Genomic DNA, 7,876 nt, shown 5'->3' on the forward strand with positions numbered 1-7,876 from the left:
AAGGAGATAATAAAGGTCAGAATGGATTTTCTTGGGAGATCCAAGATAGTGGCGGACAGGATGGCAGTGAGAAAGAGAGTATGCGTGAGTGAGAGAGCAAAAGGGGAGTGTGCATGGATGTGTGGGGCATGTGTGTGTGAGTGAGGGATCGTTATATTCCGCAAGACTGTTGGAGACTTGTGGACCAGGCTCCCCTAGCCAGGCAGCCTATACTACCACTGAAATGTCTCCTAGGGTGGCCGGCTCTGCCACAGAGACCATGCCATCTTGAGGGGGGGAGCGGCCGTGGCTGGGAGCCCACCCTCACCTCCACCCGGGGAGACGTCAGACACCACTTGGGACCCTACAGCCACACCAGCCAAGGACCAGCTGCCATGGCTACAAACCCACAAACACCAAGACTCCAGCCTCCCTGGCCACAGGCTCCTAAAAGGTTTGTCCATGAGGAGACAAAGTGGTGGCCGAATAGGCAGATGGGTCCAACACTTTCTCATGGAGCAGATAAAGGAAACAGCTAAATGGAATAACATCCACCCAGAATTGGCAAAGTAAACACAGCTGGAGAGGCACTCTGTGAACAGAAAGATCAGAGCTAGCCGGGAAACTGGTGGGATTGGGGATCTGGGCTGGAGGGAGAAATGCATGCAACCTGGACCATGCTGAACCAACACCACATCCATTAGGGACAAGGGTAGCGCTCCACTGTGGAAGGGGGTCCACAGGACTGCTGGCAGTGAGGGACTCTAGACCTAAGCCCACAGCCATGGGAGGCTGCACCCAAGAAGGCAGCCTGAAGTACTGCACCAGCTGCATAGTGCGGTTGTTCTGTCTTTATAATCTCCTTGCCTTTACTTGCTAAACCCAGTACATATAGGATCTTTGAATTACAAACACTCACCAAGGCTGTGATGCAGTGGAAGGTGGTTTTAGGGAAGCTGGGGAACAAAATAGGAAGAGGTGATCAGGAGGCCAGCTCTGGGACAATCCGATGCCTCCAACCCTGAACAGACATTTTCCTCCTGGAGAACAGGCCCCGCCTACCGGTGCAGCCGCACCCAGCCTTAAGCCTGGCGGGGAAATGAAGATTCGAAATACCCCCATGGAGCCCCTGGGGACTGGGTTGAGCGGCCATTTGGTCACAGAAACTAATACAGAAACACTGCCACCTAAAGGCAGTGTCAGAAATAGACGCCTGTGTAAATACTACTGAAAGCAGGAAGACAAAGCAGGCAGAGTGGTCCCTCCTGGCTGACACCAAGGCTGTGGCATCTGACACAAAGGAGCTGTGGATTGCTAGGAGCTTCAACACAGTGCTGACTATCGCAGGAAGCTGAGACATGGCAGACAGAACACTGGAGAGGGGTCTTAGACCAGACCCATGGAACATTAAAAGCTCAGCTGAAGCAAACTAACTTCACTACTTCACTTTTTTAAAAAAAAACTTTTACTGAAGAAACTAAATTTTTTTCTTTTCTTTATTTTGTTTTTATTATTTTTATTTTTTATTACTATTATTATTTTTTTAACATTTTTTGTTTTGTTTTGTTTTGTTTTTTTTTTTTGGATTAGTGTTCTACATTCTATTTTTATTTTATTGTATTGTATTTTTTATCATTACTTTATCTCATTTTTTCCTTTATGCCAACCATTTCTTCCTCCCTTCACCCTTTTTCAGTCAGTTTCTCTTTTCCTGTTCCTGCTTTAGTTTTTCTCTCCTTTCTTTTTACTCCTTGCTAAAAATTGATCTTTTTTATATACTTTATTGACATATTACTACTACAGTAGTCTCTATTGGCTTACTCATATATCTAATTTCCTCTCCCCTGCTCCAAGTTCATGCACCCTTCTCTTTTCTCTTTCTTTACTAGCCAATTTTTTCTTGTTATTGTTGCTTGATAGTTTGTTAATTTGTTTTTTTGTTTTTGTTTTTTATTTTATGCTTTTGTTCTTCCTCTCCTTGCTTGTTATCTTCTTCTACTAATAGCTTAATTAGTTTTACTCACCAAACTCGGGCCTATCTGCTGCATACTCTATTCTCCTTTTTCAAAAATAGATGAATATATAGATAGATAGATAGATAGATTAAAGAAAGAAGAAAAATTTTATATATATAAATTTATATTTTTAATATATATATTTTAATTACTATTTTTTTTATTTTTTAATTCAGTGTTTTGTTTTTTACTTTTCTTCTTATACACTCATTCTATTTCTACTTCCTCTATACTGAATCATGGCCATTCCCCCATTCATTCAATTTCTTTACCTTACCTTCTAGAAATAAGATCTGCCTCCTCAAATTCAGCTCCCCTCCTTTTTATTCTGGGGATTTGTTGTTTGCATTTTTTGGTTTAGTTGTTGGATTTGTGGAATTTTCTCCCCATATGTGTATCTTTTTTCTTTTCTCCATCTTTCTTTCTCCTTCTTTTTTCTTCATTTTTTTTCTCTCTTACCTTTTTTCCTTTTCTCAATAACATTTTTGAGCTCTTTTCTCTCCCCTAATTCTCTTTTCTCAAGTGGTCACCTTTAGTTGGGGTTATCGATGTTGTGAATACATTTGTGTTTTGTTCCCTCTGTGTTGTGTCTTGTTGACTTGTATTTTGTGCCTCTTGGTCAATGTAATAAAGAGTGAGCCACATAACCAGACACCCTGAGAGGAGTTAAAATGGGGAGACAAAGAAACATCCCCTACCTGAGAGAAAATGATGACTCGCCGGAAAAGGAAGTAAATGAAATGGAAGCAAGCAATTTGTCAGAGAAAGAATTCAGAGCAATGGTCATAAGGACACTGAAAAGGATGGAAGACAAATTCAACAACATGTGTAAGAATCAAGAGAAAATGAAGAAGAACCAAGAATGACATAGCTGCAATAAAGAACTCAATAGAAAGCATCAACAGTAGACTAGAAGACAGTGAGGACCGCATCAGTGAGCTAGAAGACAAGGTGGGGAAAAACACCCAAGCAGAGCAGCAACAGGAAAAAAAAACTTTAAAAACAGGAGAGGGCTTAGGGGAAGAAGACAAAATAGTGGCCATATGGACAGACGTGTTCTGAGCCTTGTCCCAGAGCAGATAAAATGAGCAACTAAATTGAATAACATCCCCCCTGAATTCACAGCCAGGAAAAGCAGAGGACACCTGGAGAACGGTAAAATCAGGTATCTTGGCTGGAGAGAACTACAAGACCTCTGATCCCAGAGGGTCAGAGGGGAAACTGCATGGCACTAAGGCTGGTCCATTGGGACAGGCACAGCATCTAACTGTGGAAAGGAGGTCCACAGGACTGCTGGTGGCAGGGGATTATAGATCTGGATCCACAGTCATGAAAGACTGAGCCCAGAGGGGACAGCCTGGACGGCTGCCCAGACTGCATGGGGCCAGGAGGAGAGGGGCTCACAGAGGCGCAGCTCTTTCCCCTCTTTGTGGTCTTTGCTTTTCTTTGCTGAACCTAGTTCACAGGACCTTTCAGATATAGACACTCACCCGTGGCTGAGGTGCAGGAGGAGGTGTAGACTTGTGGAGTCTGGGGAGAGGCTGGAGTGAGGAGAGGGCCCAGGAGAGGTGGCCCCAATTCTGGCACTGAGTCATACCTGATGCACAGGACCCGGGCAGCCAATTTCTCCTGAAGAGATAGCCCCTCCCTGCAGTTTCCAGGCAACCAATACAGCCACACCCAGTCTATACCCTGAGTGTTACAAAGAAAAAAATCTGAATAATCCCTGAGAGTCCACAGGGACTGGCCTAAAGAGAGGCCTTCAGTTCCAGCAAAAGGAAACTGAGAAACCACCGACAGTACAGAAGAGTGGGATCTTAAACCAGCCAAAGGAACAACACTTCACTTTTTCATTTTTATTTTATTTTATTTTATTATTTTGTTTTCTCTTTTTTCCTATTTTTTAATCAATTTTTTAAATTTTTCAAATTATTATTATTACTTTCTTCTCTTTCTCTTTCTTCTTATCCACTCATCCTCTTTCTACTTCCTCTATACTGAACTGAGATCCTCCTCATATTCATCCAATTCTTAACCTTACTTTCTGTATATAAGATTCTGCCCCTGCTAGGAACCAATTCCAGCATGTAATAATTACAAGAGTTTTACCAAAAGGTTGGTGAAGCCTGGGGAGCTCAACAGGATTGAGTCAAATGTAGTTTACCTGTTGGCTAAATGGCACTACCCGCAAACTTGAATAGGATTGTTAACTGCCAGACAGCTCAGGGCATTTTATTGCCTCCTGTTGGCCAAACACCTGAATAGCTGTAGGCTATTCCCCAAACTGATAATGTTTCTGTATTCTACCCTTTGATACCTTACCCTTTGAAGTGTATATTTCCACCTTGCCTTGGGACAAATTATGTTGAATAAAAGCACGGGTCCTTGGTCAAGGGAAGTAGTCTTCAGTTCTCTTTAGCTCAGTGGTTCTCAACCTTTCTAATGCCACGACCCTTTAATACAGTTCCTCATGTTGTGGTGACCCCCAATCATAAAATTATTTTCATTGCTACTTCATAACTGTAATTTTGCTACTGTTAATGAATCATAATGTAAATATCTGTGTTCTTCGGTGGTCTTAGGCTCTACAGTAGCGGTTCTCAACCTGTGGGTTGCGAAGATCCTCTGACCCCCAATGCCTTTCAAAATTACCTTTCGTCCTTGGACTCCTTCTTGAATCTATGCATCAGCCCCTTTGTCCAGAATGCTGAACCCTTTGTAAGGATGGGAAAAGAACCCCGGCATGCTCCCACCCTCTTTACTGGGAACTTGGTGTTTGTATGTTTTGGTTTACCTGTTTGTTCTCTGTTGTTTTCTTCCCATATATTTTTTTCTCCTTTTTCTTTCTTTTTCTTCTTTTTCTTTTCTCTTATACCATTTTTTCTCCCTTCGATATCATTTGTGCTCTCTTTTCTCTCCCCTAATTCTTTTTTCTCTGGAGGTCACTTATATTGGGGTTATCAGTGTCTGGAGTACATTCGGGGAACCGGGTGGAGGGGAGCTATGGGTGGGGGGAAGGAGAAACAATTGTAATAATCTGAACAATAAAGATTTGTTAAATTAAAAAAAAAAAAAGACCGACACCATGACTCATCATAATAAAATTGGCAAACACCAGCGACAAAGTATGAATCTTAAAGGCTGCCAGAGAGAGACAGAAAGTTACTTACAAGTGATCTCCCATTAGACTACCAAATGATTTCTGAACAGAAACACATCAGGCCAGAAGGGAATGGAATGAAATATACAAAGTGATGCAAAGCAAGGGACTAAATCCAAGAACACTATACCCAGCAAGGCTATCATTCAAAATTGAAGATGTAATCAGGAGCTTCACAGATAAAAAAAAAAGGGGGGGGGGAGTGCTAACGGAGTTTATTACCACCAAACCATCAATGCATGAAATGCTAAAGGAACTGCTGTACAAAGAAGAAATAGGAAGTGAAGAAGGAACACAGGTGTAAAGAATAAAAATAGTGACAAACAAGTACCTATCAATAATAACCTTAAATGTAAATGGATTAAATGTTTCAATGAAAAGACATAGGATAGCTGAATGGATAAGAAAACAGGACCCATATATCTACTGTCTACAAGAAACCTACCTCAAAACAAAGGACTCACACAGACTGATAGTGAAGGCATGGAAAAAAATTTCAGGTGAATGTAAATGAAAAAAAGCTGGGGTAGCAATACTTATATCTGACAAATTAGACCTCAAAGTGAAGGCCATAACAAGAGATAAGGAAGGCCACTTCATAATACTAAAGGAAGCAATTCAACAAGATATAACTCTAGTAAGCATATATGCGCCCATTGCAGGAGCACCCAAATACATAAAAAAACTTCTGGAAGATATCAGTAGAGAGACTGACAGCAATAGAGTCATAGTAGGGGACTTCAATACCCCATTGACACCACTGGATAAATCCTCTAAACAAATATCAACAAAGAAACATCAATCTGAAATGACTCACTAGATCAGATGGAATTAATTGACATCTTCAGAACATTTCACCCCAAAGCTGCAAAATATACATTCTTCTAAAGTATACACAGAACATTTCCAAAGATAGACCACATGTTGGGACACAGGCAAAGTCTCTTCAAATTCAAGAAAACAGAAATCATATCAAGCATCTTCTCGGACCACAATGGCATAAAATTAAAAAACAACTACAATAAAAACAATGAAAAAAAAATCAAACACTTAGAGGCTAAATACCATGCTATTAAACAATGATTGGGTTACCAAAGAGATCAAAGAAGAACTAAAATGCATCCTGGCAACAGAGAACAACGAAAACATAACAATCCAAAATCTATGGGACACAGTGAAAGTAGTCCTGAGAAGGAAGTTTATAGCTCTACAGGCCTACCTCAAAAAAACAAGAAAAAATGATAATAAATTATCCAATGCTACAACTCAAAGAATTAGAAAGAGAGCAACAAGAAAAGACCAGCATAAGCAGAAGGAAGGAAATAATAAAGATCAGAGCAAAAATAAACAACATAGAGACAAAACAAAAAAAAATACAAAAGATTTAAAAAAAAGGTGGTTCTTTGAAAGGATAAACAAGATTGATGAACCTCTAGCCATGCTCACCAAGAAGCAAAGAGAAAGGACCCAAATAAAGAAAATTAAAATGAAAGAGGTGGACTTCCGGGAAGATGGCGACCGGCAGGAAGGTAGGGAGAGAGAGAGTGTGAGTGAGGAACCCATAGAGGAGAGTGTAGACGTGTGTGGTGTGTGTGTGTGTGTGAGCTAGGGTCAGTTAGATTCTGCAGGTCTTCCAAGGGGCTGCCTAACCGGGCAGTCCTAGACGGCAGAGCCCCGCGCACAAAGCGGACACATCTCCGCGCCTGGTGCGGACGTGGAGACCACGCCATCTTGAGAAACAGAGCTGCCTGAGACTCGGATCCTGGCTTCTGACACAAACCAGGACCCTGCAGCCACTGGGGACAGAGAACTGCTATCACAGCTTCAGACCAACAGACAACAAGAATCCAGACTTCCCGGCAGAATTCCGTGAGTCAAAGAGCCTATCCCCCTCCCCGCAGGCACGCAGACAGCGCCATTTTAACTGAAAGACCCGCCCCTCGCCCAAGCCGCAGAACTTTGTGCAGGGACTCGCTCCCCCTCAGGGAATTTGGCGCACGCGGGACAGAAGCAGCTCCCTGTTGGGGAAATCTGTCAGTGTGCACAGAGGGCTCCCCTTCGGAGAATTTGGGGGAATTTGGCTTGCGGGTCACAGCTCCCCCTTCGGGGAATCTTAGTGCTTGCACAGAGGGGCTTCCCCTTTGGGGAATTTGGCGCGCAGGATGGACTCCGCCCCCCTTCCGGGACTCAGGGAGAGTGCACGGAGCCAGCTCACCTTCAGGAAATTAAGAGTGTGCGCCCTACCCGGTTTGGCTCAGTAGAGAGAGCACACACAGGACGCAGCTCCACTTCAGGGAATTTGGCACGCCGGACACAGCTGCCTGGGATCCCTGACTCACAGCACATTCACACTAAGAGCCAGCGATCCCAATTGTTGGTGCATGCACACACAGGGACCCTGATTCTCAATGAGAAACCGCACAAGGCAACAGAGACTCTGACACTCGAGTCTTGGTGCAGAAACAGGGAAACTCTGACTCCTGGCACATGCTAAGGATCTCATTTTCGGCACATACCAACAGTGCGGTGCAGACAGGGCCCCTGATTCTAAGTGTGCACACGAGACCACACAGAACACTGGGGACACTGACCCTGGGCAAGTCTGGTTCCCACCAACCAAAGGCAGCCACACGTCCTAGTGTCAGAGCACTTCAGTGAAACTCGGGTGGAGCGAAGTCCCCACAGCACACGGCCCAGGTCCACGCAAACGAAAGCTTGAGCT

At 43.2% G+C, this 7,876-nt stretch overlaps 1 long non-coding RNA gene across 1 annotated transcript; it reads right to left on the bottom strand.

The window, feature by feature from the left end:
• Positions 1-898: 898 nt before the first annotated feature.
• Positions 899-4,952, bottom strand: LOC129149037 (uncharacterized). Its single transcript, XR_008556016.1, has 3 exons — positions 4,789-4,952; positions 3,485-3,686; positions 899-935 (listed from the first exon to the last, which is right to left on the bottom strand). It is a non-coding gene; the product is annotated as an uncharacterized LOC129149037 (long non-coding RNA).
• Positions 4,953-7,876: the final 2,924 nt, after the last annotated feature.

Source organism: Eptesicus fuscus, chromosome 5, assembly GCF_027574615.1.
Source record: "Eptesicus fuscus isolate TK198812 chromosome 5, DD_ASM_mEF_20220401, whole genome shotgun sequence".
NCBI classification, from domain to species: Eukaryota; Metazoa; Chordata; class Mammalia; order Chiroptera; family Vespertilionidae; genus Eptesicus; species Eptesicus fuscus.